Source organism: Epargyreus clarus, unplaced genomic scaffold (genome assembly GCF_041222505.1).
Source record: "Epargyreus clarus isolate Ecla_fem2 unplaced genomic scaffold, WU_Ecla_fem_2.2 ptg000002l, whole genome shotgun sequence".
NCBI lineage: Eukaryota > Metazoa > Arthropoda > Insecta > Lepidoptera > Hesperiidae > Epargyreus > Epargyreus clarus.
In genome coordinates this window covers 11,091,412-11,106,034 of record NW_027332210.1, presented here as the reverse complement: position 1 = coordinate 11,106,034, position 14,623 = coordinate 11,091,412, and positions in this window count along the sequence as shown.

Below are 14,623 nucleotides of genomic sequence, written 5' to 3'. Positions count from 1 at the left end.
TTGGAGCAAAAATATCGAGTATTTTAATCTATCTCCAGTAATGGATCTATTCAGTGAATCGATATTTCATCCTAGAAAATCGGAATTCGATTTTTTCGAAGTTAATTGGATATTAACTAATGTGTTACAGACATTTTTTGCTGAACATTTTTCGCTAGCTTGATGGAGTTATTGGATAAATTGTTTAATTTATATATATGTATGTTTAGGATTAATCGAGATATAATACTTGGATTATGTACAAAACGTCAGTAGGATAATATATCTGTGTGTACAATAGGTACATTACACTTACGCGTGATAGACAGATGATCGGGAAGTGTCTTTTGAACCGACTTACAGTCACAATTTAATATCGCAAGGGCACTAAGCATGTGCCATCGATATATCGATTGTTTGTTTAATAAAAAGGAGAAAAGAAAATGAATTATTTCTTAATTTAATCCTTTTCAGAAGATTAAATAAAGCATCGCTCGTGCTGTCGTACCCGGTATTTATTTTGTTAATTTTATCATTCACTAAGGAGCAAAGTCTTGATTATTTTATTGTTGTTATGATGAATAATTGGCCCAGTACGAGTGGAACTCGCACATGGAGCTTCCGTATCTTCAAATGTTCAGTGTTTTTTATATTTATGGCAACAGCGCGAAAAAGTAATTGGAATCCTTAGTTTGTAGTTATTATTACAATAATATTACTTGCAATTGAAAGAAATAGTCGTCACAACACTTAGTCGTATGAAACACACACGCAACAATAACAAACAAAATTAAAATTACTATATTAAAATATATTTTATTGTTCTTATTTGTATTTATTATAATAGCAGTTTTAGTAGTAAATGGATTGTAAAATTTTAACTGTCCTGCTAGTAAGGTTTAAGAGTTAAATCGAAAAATGACGCAAAATACCGAATTGTTGTATGGCCGAAAGGGGGACTTTAATATTCAACTTTATTTTACTTTATTTTACTTTTAGTATTTGTTGTTATAGCGGCCACCGTTATGCATCATGGTTATGTTATGTATTATGGTTATAAGTACTTATAATTAATCAGATACACTAAAATAAACAATTGCATTTCATTATAATGAAGCTATTGACGACCCGCGTGGCGGAACGGTCACCATACCGGTCTGAGGCGCGAAGGTTCCGGGTTCGATCCCCGGCCAGACAGATATCTGGATGATGAATTAGATATTAGATATGTGTTCTGGGTCTGGGTGTTTGTGTATTCGTCTTTGTGTGTCCAAAAACCGCCCTCGATACACGATCCTAGTGTGGGGCTATGAGTGCATAATGCGTTTATAATGTAATCTGTATAATTAGATTTACCAATAATTTAGGTCATTATATTTATACGTCGGAAGGAAAAAATGGTGTTTTGTTGACGTTGCAGCTGGTAATACATTGATTTTCCTCATATTATATGAGCACGCCTCATTAGTTCAACTGCGTGTAAATACTTTTTATGAGTTTAATTAGTGGGACCAAAATTATCACTAGCTCAACGGTTGAACTAAATAGTTGAACTTTAAACTAGTCGGGGTGGACCATGAGTACATACTATAAGTATGTATTTGCCGTGAAATATTCCAAATGTTCCACTACCAAATAAAGCAAAGTGGTAAAACCATGGGAAAACCCTCTGCAAGCACATACTTGCCATATAGTGACTCATTAAAATCACGTTCATATACTCATACATCTACTCATATATACAAATACACATGCATACATGCATGTCTATTTATATTATGCATCCATACAAACATACATAAATACACGTCATAAATACCGTATGGTGAAATTAATATTTAATAAACTACCGAACGGCCGCTTGCCGTGCAATGGCAAAGGTGCGCACTAGCGTCTCTTACCGTTGTCAAAGTAACGTTGCAAGTGTTGTGACTTGTAACCGGCCGCCGCTCGCTGCGTGAGCTGCGTCCCGGCCTCCCGGTCCCGGGCGGCGTGCGCGCTGCACTCTGCAGAGTAGTGCCTCTGTGGTCATCGTCCGCCTATCTATACCGTCCGCGTCGCTGCACTGTCGCTTGCTTTATTATAATATCGTCTCGTTATGTACCTTTAACGAACTTTCATATTATTTACTACTTAGTGTATGTTGTAAACTTTTCTCAGTGATTGCCTTGTACACTTTTGTACTTCTATCTAGTGGGCTATCGAACTGTTAACTAACTGTACCTTCTTTTGTTTGAATTTTTGAGGATAATAAACTGTCTTCAAGGGGACTGTTTCTTACTCATTAAGTCATTAGTCATTACGAACCCTTCACCTTTCACACCACCACACGTTCCCATAGTAATAAGATTTAATATTATTATAGTAATAAGATTTTTTTTTTTTTATTTATTTATTTATTTATTAGTTTTAATATTATATATAGATTTAATATTATATATTAATTTCTTAAATAATTCTAGGTTTATATAATACTAGCTGACCCGGTAAACTTTGAACCGCCTCAAAATCTATTTATCAAATATATTTCATATAAAATATAACCTATGTTACTCGTAGATAATGTAGCTTTCGAATGGTGAAAGAATTTTTAAAATCGGTCCAGTAGTTTCTGAGCCTATTCATTACAACCAAACAAACAAACAAAGTTTTCCTCTTTATAATATTAGTGTGGATAATAATGAATAATGTTCGGTGTATTAAGGTCGCGTTCCGTTTAACGGGATTAAATTTAATAAAAACGCGTGTATACTCTTTGCTCATTTATTCCGAACTGAACTGTCAAATGAAATTGTAGTGGACGTACAGTCTTTAATTGTCCATTTAAAATTAAAACTGTAAAATTAAAATGTAAAGAAAATAAAATCTAAAACTTGTAAAAATAGAAACAAATTGCAAAAAATGTAAAAATAAAAATATTAAATCAATTTTAAAATACAGTATAAAATAATAAGTAAATTAAGGAAATACAATAATAATGTAAAACAATAAAATAAAAAAAATTATATAAAATATTTTTGTGTATAAAAGTTGGACAAACAGATCGTAGTTTTATATAGTTGTCTTATCGCGGCCGGTGTGGCCGAGCGGCACCGAGCGCGCGCGATCCCTCCCGAGCGGGCCGCCTGCGCTTGGGCCGCGTATTCAAATCAACGAGTAGTCGTTACCGAGTCGATGTATGGCTACACCGCGCCACCTTATGCTTTCGCGCCGCTAAAATATTATTTCGCTTATGAACTTTATGTGTGCTATATGTATGTGTTGTATATGTTTCTCCTTCTGTTCTATTCTATGTGTGGACTAGTGTGTGTGAATAAAAATAGTGTTGCGTAAATTGATTTTTATAATTACTAAACCCGGCACCTAATCGCATCATCACACCATCAACCCCTAAAAAATGACCCATCTTTATACATTCCGCCCACCAAAACATAGTTTTTAGATAAATATACAGGGTGAATTTTTCAAACGGGTCTTCAGGGCCAAATCCCAAACTATAAGTATTAGCAAAAAATGCTAAAAGGAGTTACGAGGCCGATTTTGATAAAAACTAAAACTGTATCATTCGTTTTTTAAAATATATTTTTCCTTAGCCGGGAATCGAACGAGTTAATTTTGAAAAAAAATACGCCCTCTATATTATTCCACTATCTGATAGTGTCCCTTATAAAGATCAAATTCTGGGAAGTAACGTTATGTGACAAATTAAAGGAAATGAAAATTTTAAAGAAAATACATATTTTTAAGTATTATTTAAGCACTGGAATAACTCTAAGTTCTATCCTATCTATCTATTATATCGGCAAAGTTATTAAACAATTACAAAATATACTTAAACTAAATTTAAAACAAATAGAAATAAAAATATTTACAGTAATCAAAAAAATAACTAAAACTATAATAAATAAAATAAATGAGCCAGATCGCTGCCCCGCGGTAGTGTACCCAAGACACTAGCAGCATTACCTCGTTGTATGGCCAAACTTATTTGTTGACCGAGGTAAGCTCCAGCTCTTGGGTCACCAGAGGTCTCAATCAAGCGCGAAGACAATTCTTTATAAAATTGCTTCGCTTCTGGTCCCCACGGTCCCATCGTCTCAACTGCGAAGGGCACAAATATATAATTCTGTGAAATAACATATTTTTCCATACATTGGCATACTAATCCTTGAGGATTATACATAACAAATGGTTTATGTATAATTCTTTAGAAACACATAAGTCATACCATTGAAGAATTTGTTGGTTAATCAACTAATTATTCGATGTTATGACCATGACATACGGCTTAGTATGAGAGAGTAATAGTTTTGCAAATAAATTACCGCCGTTTTCAGGATTTATTTTTTAATAAAAATAGATAACTGATTAAATAGTAAATTCCTATTGTTTATAGTTTACAAATTCGTTTCAACGTTAAATATGATTTTTTATACCTTTTAGTTTAGTAATCACTCGGGTTTGACTCGAAAAAGTCATTCTCGCAAATTGTCAACTTTACTTCTGTATTAAACGAAACTCCGTCCATAGCAAGTTAAATCTATTATAATGGTTCTAAAAATAATTATAGTTCAAAAAACTAAAAAACACGCTTTTATGATAAAATCTCCATTTATCAGGTTCGAAAAGCACCCCACACTTTTTCCACAATTATACTATTTACTGTTCCTTAATTGATTCTTAGATTGAAAATTATTTTCTACTTTTTAGTTGATTTTATCATAAAAGCGTGTTTTTTAGTTTTTTGAACTATAATTATTTATTAATTTTTAGTATTTCTCGTTATAGCGACCACCATTATTCATCGTTTGTAAAAAAATCAAGTGTCTATCTATTACGATTTAAGAGATAAAGCCCAACGACAGACGAACAGACCGCAGAGGGTTTCGTTTTAACCTTTGAGTACGGAATCCTAAAAATCATTCTACAAGAGGGCATTATAGATATGTTTCAGAACATTTGAGTTATAGGGAAATAACATTATTATTTTCTAAACTAAAAATCACGATATAAAAGTTACGCCTATTGAAACTAAATAGCAATAATTATTATTTGCAATCTAAAGTTGCGATGAGCTTTGCTGAAGGTGTTTGAAAAATCTCGCCTCGAAAATCGTTAATCCAGAGGATGTTGATAAGGACAATGGTACAAAACTATTAATGTTTAAAATATTGAATTGTCATCGGTCCTTAATAAGTATGCCAAATTTCGGGTTAATCCGACGTTTTGAAGGGGGTTAAAATCATGTTGAAAGATTCCGTTACATACTAACATACTAACATACCAACATACCAACATACATACGTCTGAAGCTAATAAAAGCGTGTTAATAACCTTAACTAAGTCGGACATAAAAATGTAAATTCTTGTAGAACAAAACTTCCGCTTTCGAATGATTTGAAACATTGAGCCAAAAAAAAATGTTAATATGCGAAATGTTTAAATTGATGAATGGCGGAAACTTAACTGCCAAATTAGTATGAAAAAATATGTATTTTCTCAAAATAGTGACGTTTTACCTTACAATAAAACGTTTATTAAACATACTTACCTTCTTCCAAACCTAATACTCCAACTCTGCCTGGTGAAAACATGCGAGCCAATGATCGATGATCACTGAGGCATGTATGTGTATTTCGGACCGGGTCTTGTAGTGCTGAAGCCACCAGCGAAGTTCTGTCATTGCCGCGAAAGACTTTAGTGCTGTGCTTAGCCCGAAGGGCAGACACGTCATTTGCATTAATTTTCTTTTGTACAATAACCGAAGGAATCTCCTGTGAGCTGCGGTAACCGGGAGATGAAAGTAGGCCTGGAGAATGTCCAATTTTTCCATCCAGTCGTAAGGTTGTAAGATATCGGGAACTCGCTGTACATTTATTAGTCTGAACCTTTCTGGTTGTACGTATTGGTTTAACCGCTTCAGGTTGAAAATGTGTCGCGACGTGCCGTCGCTTTTTGGTCTCAAAAATATGGGCGATATGAAGCTCGGAGAGAGGTCCGCAGGTTCGAGTACCCCGTGTCTGAGCATTTTTGTTATGATGACATCCATCTCTGGAGATGATTGTGTCATTCTGATGCGAGAGTTGGGTATATACAGCGGGGGTTTGGCCTCGAACGGTATATGATACCCTTTTATCATCTTTAAGATGTGCACCGGTGCTCCCAGGCGTTGCCATTGTTTGTAGTGAAACGTGAGCTGACCGGCAACAAATGTGATTTGATTGTCAGAATTGTGACCGTTGCCGACTTCCCCGATCCCGGTGGGATAAGGGGGAGCGGGACTGTGGTTCTTTTGAGGACTTGCAGTTATGATGGCCTCTAGAGCTCTTTCCGCTATGAAACGAATTTCGTTTGAACGAACCCCTCGAGGCGTTACCTCTATTGTTTTGGGGCCGACTGGTCGCTTTGCCGTATTCATGCAAGGCTGAGGTAGACGGGCTCGGATCGTTCTGCGGTGCAGGGGTTTTGCGATCCTTATAATTAGGCCAGAAAATATTTACATTCCACCGAACTTTTCTATCAAAGCGCTGAATTTGTCCACATTAAACAAGTTGTTTATAGTTGGGGGTATTTTACGAAAGCACTTCTATGGTAAATATCCTTCACAGACGCTAGGGTAGCCTCTCGCCTGCGCTGTATAATTTCGGCCCTATGGCCACACACTATTTGAAGGGTATCGTTATACGCCTTAACGTATTCACCGTTGGTGAATATTTCATTTATTTTATCATATATCGTGTTGTACGATAATGATGATCCTTGTTCGTTCACCCAAGTCAAAAACTTCGTGAACTCGCCTTTTAAAGCCTCACGTTGCTTCAGAAGAGCGTAAGTGGTTCCTGCAAATGCTTTGTCTAAGGTAGCGTCAGAACGTGACACGTCGTAACGCCTAACCTCGTCATTAGCTTGTAAAGCAGTAAAGCCGGGCGAGCGGACGTACAGCTTCTGTACATCGGCGTATCTGACACTGTTCCACTCTTTTTGGTTGTACTGTTCCACCGTTGTATGCCACTTAGTTGTTGCACATACACCGGGTCTGCGGCTGGTATCGAAGGCTCCTGTGTTTTGGTGCCCAAAGTCCAGGTGAGTTCAACAGGTTTCCCCGTAGGAGAAGGACCCGCCTCGTCAATTAACTCGTCGCTACAATTAAGATCAACGTAGTCGCATTGATCATTATAACTACAACATTGTTGTGGGTAGTTATTGGATTTAGAACTATTAATTTGATTTTTCAGCATATTGATTTCCCTGAATAATTTTCATATTTACGATCGCGGCGTCGTTTAGCTTTTGACTTACCTCTTGAACTAGATTCCGAACTTGTTGTGTCGGAGTCAGAGGGACTAGTTTCCTGTTCCTTCCGTTTTCTAGGATATTTCTGCGCACCCTGTGCAGTACTTATGCAGTTAGATCCCTCCATAGTTATTCCAAAACTACAAGAAAACTGAAAATAAGCATTAAGAATCGAATGGTAACACCATTTTATTGAAATATACTTTGTTAAAATTGCTATAATAATATTAATTATTGGAGGGTAGATTTTAACAACACATTAATAATCCTTCAACGGATATTAATGCAAAGACCACTGTAAAGTATTGTGGTAATTAGGCATACCACAAACTTAAAATTTAAAAAATATTTAAAAAACTCACCACAAGATAATAATATATTCCGTAATAATCACTGTATTTTAATATTAAGTAACTGAACACTAATCTCTTATATCTTGGGGCTACGTCCGTTCGGATCGAAAGTCAAGACGCCAATGATCGCAAGAGGCATTGCAGCTACCTGCAAACCTCCGTCACGGTGAGTGAGGGTCGCCGGACCGTTAGAAAGGGACGGATAGATAGGTAAGACGTAATAGGAAACGTTCGGAAAAGTCAAGTACGCTACTCTCATGTTTTATTAGGTTTGGAAGAACGGTCAAGTTAGTTTAATTTAGGCTTTTCCTTTAGTTTGCCATTTATCATTACTTCCCAGATTTTGATCCTTATAAGCTACACTATCAGATAGTGGAATAATATAGAGGTGTATTTTTTTCAAAATGAACTCGTTCGATTCCCGGCTAGGGAAAAAGTTTATTTATTTTAAAAAAGTAATGATGCAGATTTAGTTTTTATCAAAATCGGCCTAGTAACTCCTTTCAGCATTTTCCGCTAATCCTTATAGTTTCGGATTTGGCCCTGAAGGCTCGTTTGAAAAATTCACCCTGTATATAAGTATGTAATATAAATATAAGCTTTGATGACATTTGTCATTTGACAATGTTGTATAAAAGTCGTATTTTTCAATATTATTTTATAATTTCTTGAAAACCTAGCTATGTTTGTGTATTAGTTTGATTTAAATACGTAAAATAATATTTAAGTTAACAATAATAAGCATGGACATTTAATTATCGATTCTTTGTTTTAGGTAAGTACCTAAGCTTTAGTTGATATTTTATATGTAAATGTAAATATTGTATTTAATAAATAAACTTTGTTTTTAGATGAATCACAGTGTGTTATGCTTCAAAAGAAAATAGCCCCTGATCTTATATAAATTTTAAAGGAAACTAGTGGACTGTAAAACAAAATATCCAAAACATAAATGAATAATACTTATACATATTTTAAACAATTAAGTATAATAATTATAAAAAAAAAAAAAATTATTTTAAACAATACATAGATTGTTAATAAAGATACATAATCTCCGCCCACCATGCGGATAATATACACTTAAAAAGTTACCTTTCTACAACATCTTAAAAGAAATAATGTATAAGCTAATTTATGTTACTTTTACATTCATTATAGTCAATTTTGTCTGTCCTACACAATATGCAAATTTTACTAAATGGACGTTTATCTGGAGGCACGGCAGTGCCTCCGCCAAGTCGAGCCAAAAGAAGCGGCACGGCCGTACCATACTTTTCCCGAAGCAATTCGGCCCATTTTTGACCCCCTGTAACTTCGTTGCATATGAAGCTAGAAACCAAGCAAGCATTGTATAGACACGGTGTATTACCAATTTCATTTAATTTGAACCAGTAGTTTAAGAATTACAAGTAGTCAAAGTTCGTAATTTTGTCACTCACTGACTGACCGATCATCAAAATGTTAAGGCACTTCTAGCAGACATAGAAGGTTAAGATTGAGAATACAATTAGTGTTTAGTATATAACTCACGGAAAAACTATAATATTTTGCAATTTCTTTCCGGTTATCTAGATACACCAACTACATACAATAACTTTGTATCCTATATAAGTATATAGGATTACAAAGTTACATTTGCAGTTAATGAATCTGTGTTCTTGTTCGCGAAATGTACGAGTAGTAGGGGAGCCCATGATGCTTAATGGGAAGAAACTCGAGCGAACTCGTTTGGACCTATACGATTGTATGGATTACACTTTAGTGAGTGAAAAAAAGTTTGTATGATATTTTTCGATTCACGGATATGGAGAAAAAAAATTACACCAGTGCATTAGATTTTCAAAAGGCGATATTAAGTTACCCCAGATGAGTCGCCCATTCGAAAGATTCGATTCGACTCTTCGAAAATGTAAAAAAAAATCGTTATCTTGACACACTCGAGGGCGTAAGATTATTATACAGGAAATTCCAGCTGATGTTTTACTTCTCATAACCCTTCATCTGACGATTTAGTGGAGGGGTCTTTTTATACCGACGATTTGAAAAAAAAAATATATTTTCAGTGACGCTATCAGATAGTGTATGTACATATTCTCTTTTTAAATGACTGTTTTTTACTACATAAACGTGTGGTATGATTATGATGTTACCCGTTTTCTAGCATTATTTCCTTTATATTAAAAAAAATACCGCGCTCAAGTATGTCCAGGTAACGATTTTTTTGCAACCTTATTACGCCACCCGCAAATCGTCAGATTGTTATAAATTTATTGTTTTCAGCATGTAATTAAGCTACTATAGATTTCACGATATTTTCCCCGTGCGCACCCTCCAAATGGATGGTTTAAGATACTGTATAGGATGTAAGGTATCTTCCATATCTTAATCTGCCGCGTTCGAGTCACTCTCGAAATCCCCTCTTGGGCTCCCCTACTATTATAGGCGACGTCAATTGTTTTTATTCTCGAGACAAAAGAAGTATTCAATTCCAACTTCAATTTAACTTCAATACAAATAATGGGTGAAGTGCGAATCGAACTCGTACACTGAGGGTTCCGTACCAAAAAATCATGTGTTTTTTATATTTACTAATTGATATTATAGCAGCCATAGAATGTATTGTGAAAATGTCAACTGTAACATCTATTACGGTTCAATAGATAAAAAAACGATAAAGTGAAAAACGCCAAAAAATAGCAGGTCCTTATATGTTTGTCCCTGTAGTTCCTGGACTAAAATAGGGCTACGATATCCCCTGCCTGTCGTAAGAGGCGACTAAAAGGGGGCTTCCGGAGTTGGGCGTGGCAAGAGTGGGAGCTCGAACCGTCCTATAAGTGTCCCCGGGAAGGACGGCGGTATGTGTGGTCGCATACCGTCGTGAACACCGGATAGTTTGGGAGGAGCGAAACCTGCTCCCCCAGGGCAGAGCTCGATCGGGGCATCGCGCTTGGAGGACTTCGGTTGCGTTCCGTCGGAGATCCCAGGGTTCTCCAACAAACATTGAGGACGGCCACCGGGGGGTTTTAGTGCGGTAAAAGTCCCACATAACCCCGCGTCACTTCCACGTCAGCGGGTACCTTTTGAAGATTTCCTCCTCATAAAGAAAAAAAAACTCTCCTTTATTTGAAAGTTTTTCTTTTTATTTATAGTACTTGTTGTTAAAGCGGCCATCATTATACATATTCCGTAAAAATTTTAAGTTTATATCTATTAAGGTTCCAGAAATAGAGCTCTATGTCAGACAGAAAAACGGACAGCTTAGTAATAGGTTCCGTTTTTACCCTTTAGGTACGGAACCCTAAAAAGTAATATAATATCAAAAACATTCCGAATTTCTGACAAATGTCATGAGAATAAAAATAATATGTTACGGCTAATGTGCCTAATCAGATAAAACGCAGATTAGCTTGCCCATTACCTAAAGTACAAAACGAAGATTGTATCAATTTTCACCCCTTACGTCGTTTCGTGCATGCCATGATGCCTCGTCGTGTCATGAATTTACGACAAACATTGCATATTTTCAAGAAACAATATCGCTTTGCGGCATGATGTCGCTATGTGTCACGATACGTCGTTATGTCGTAAAAAGGCATATGTTTTAGCCCTAAGAACGAAAGCCGAAACGAACGAAAAAAAGTCTGAAAAGATGTTTTGAATTTTAATACATAGTTAATCTGCATATTATTATCTTCTAGCTAATCTTGAGACTAACTAGTTAATGTATATGCTAACGTATTCTGCAATCTAACCGTAACATACACAAAATACAATAACTGTCGTGAGGTAAAGCAACTGTCACCGTATTATAAAATAATAATAAGTTTGTTTCCAAGGAAACAAATGTTTAGGCAAATTTCGCCCTTGTTGCGCTTAAATAAATGTTTGTATGAAAATAAGCATACATAATTATAAAATTTTACGAAGTTCACAATGTAAAATCCTTAATAACTTTTAAACGGATTACCCTAATTACACAATTCCTTTTGCCCTATCCGTTTTAGACCTAAACCTACCAAATGGCATTAAAGACAAACCAATATCTACACAAATAAAAAATCATGTTTTCAACTTACGTAATATTTGAAAAAAAATACACCCTCTATATTATTCCACTACCTCATAGTGTTGCTTATAAGGATAAAATTCTTGAAAGTAATGATAAATGACAAAGTAAAGGAAAAGCCTCATTTTTAATTTTTTTATAATTTAATTTTTTTCATAATAATTTGGCAGTTAAGTTACCGCCATTCATTAATTTAAATATTTCGCATATTAACAATTTTTTGGCCTTATGTTTTAAATCATTCGAAAGCGGACGTTTTGTTCTCCAAGAATTTATATTTTTATGTTCGACTTAGTTAAGGTTATTTTTAGGACCATTATAATAGATTTGTAAATTGCTATGCGTTTGTAACTTGCTATGCGTATACATACAGATGTAAAGTTGACAATTTACGAGAATGACTTTTTCGAGTCAAATCCGAGTGATTACTTAACAATATATATTATATTGAATTGAGATATTGAAAATCATAAGCCATAACATCGAAGAATTAGTTGATTAACCAACAAATTCTTCAATTTTATGACTTATGTATAGTCCTAAAGAATTAAACATAAGTCATATGTTATGTATAATCCTTAAGGATTAGTATGCCAAGTTATGAAAATATATGTATTTTCTTCAAAATTTTCCTTTTACTTTAATTTGTCATAACATAACATTACTTTCCAGAATTTTACCCTTATAAGCGACACTATCATATAGTGGAATAATTGATGTTGATATAAGTAATGATAGTAATAGGCGTTATCCTGTAAGAGAGAGGAAATAAACTAAATTTTACAACTTTTTAACATGTGATTTAATTTCAGAGAGTGGTCCTGTAACGGCCTGAGTGTAGGCCTGATCGTAATTTGTGCTAAAATAAAATCAAACTTGAGTTCTTGTTGGACCTGCGCGTGATAACATGCTTATAGATGACTGAGTGATTATTTGAGACCAAAAACAATGTATTTTAAAATTATTGCAAGCGTTGGTATGTCCGTTTGTAAGTCCGTGTCAACTTCAATGGAGGTTGATTTGAAATAAACAAAAGGTAACTCAGATAGTAACAGTAGTCTACCGTGTCAGAGTTTAGTGGAGATTCAACTATTTAGCCAGTTCCACGAAAGAGTTATGTTTGGTAGTATTTATGTAGAGTTTTGTTATAGGTGGGTAATATAGATAAAGGGGGCGTATTGTAAGAACCTTTTTAATATAAATTGTAATCTATATTACTGGTTGTGTATAAAATGATATTGTTCGGTGACTCAAGATTAAAATAGAAATGAATAAAAACGTGGTGTAGCGGAAAATATGTTTTATTAATATACTCTTCAAATAATAATTCTTACAATAACTACAAATATTACCTACAAAAAAGAACGCTCATTCTCGTAAGACAGTGAGAGAGCTTTAAAAAAATCTGTTGTTGACATTTAAGTAATAGAAGGTCCCGGAAAAGAAAAAAAGTAGGCATACCTACAAAAAGGAATGAGATGCCATCAAAAACACTGCTTGTAAAAAAATCCAAGCCTCGCCATTCAGCTCTTCCACCGTAAAAAGTCGTAAGATCCATGCAATCCAAGTCGGTTGATGCAGTCTCTACTTAAGAGACCTTCTGTCTTAAGGTATTATCTCACTATCTAACCTAACAACATCTATGGGACCATATCAATATTAAAAATATTTTATGTTTCAAATAAATAGATTGGACTTGGCAATCGTAGTAATGTTACTCATGTGCTGCGATATGATGCGATTAAAACACAATGTGAACTGTTTGTGGTATCACCGCTTCCAGCGGCACCACCACTAGATCATTTTTTGCATCTTAAGCGCTGCTATGTTCTAGTTTCAAGAGTGCGGTAAGGAAGATATACTTTTCCGAGGCGCTCCAGCTCAGTCTGTTTCCTCTATATTATAAAAAAAACAATGTATCTCACAAGTATATGTATATTAAATTAAATTAGTTTGTTTAGTACGATTGCCAAATCCAATCTATTTATTTGAAACATAAAATATTTTTAATATTGATATGGTCCCATAGATGTTGTTAGGTTAGATAGTGAGATAATACCTTAAGACAGAAGGTCTCTTAAGTAGAGACTGCATCAACCGACTTGGATTGCATGGATCTTACGACTTTTTACGGTGGAAGAGCTGAATGGCGAGGCTTGGATTTTTTTACAAGCAGTGTTTTTGATGGCATATACAGCATTTTTTAAGAAACAACACGAGTAATGTTATCAGGTCCAGGAAATTTATTGAAACCTTGCCTAAAATCCATTTAGCTGGCGGAACATTATCATCTTTTAATACAACTACATCACCCACATTCGGGTCTGTTTGTTTAGTTTGTTCAGTTATCTTTAATGTTTTTGTCAGCTAAATAGATTAAAGGATCACGCGTGGGTCTTGCGTGTTATCATCGAGTATACTAATAGGGCGCGAATGAAGACAAGCTTCTACATGTGTAAGTATTGTAGATAACTCTCTATATGTCAATGTATGTGTACCTATTTTACCTTGTATAAGTGTGTCTTAGTACTTCTCACTCCCGCTTCCCACAGTCCTCCAAAGTTTGGTGCATGCGGAGGGATGAAGTGCCAAGTAGTTCCTTCCAATGTGAGAGCTTGTGTTATTTTATTGGGAAGAGAAGATTGGCACCTATCAAACATCTCTTTCAATAATTTAGCGGCACCAACAAAGTTGGTACCATTGTCACTATACAAATCCTTGCAGTGACCTCGTCTAGCAGTGAATCGTCTAAATGCAGCTAAAAAGCCTTTTGCAGACAAATCGGTTACGGCTTCTAAATGTATTGCACGTATCACCATACAAATAAACATCTCAACCCGCACCAAATCTAAGCTTGTCAGAACCCTGGTATTTTCCATATTTATGTATGGCGCTGAGACATGGACATTAAAAGCTGCAGATCGAAAAC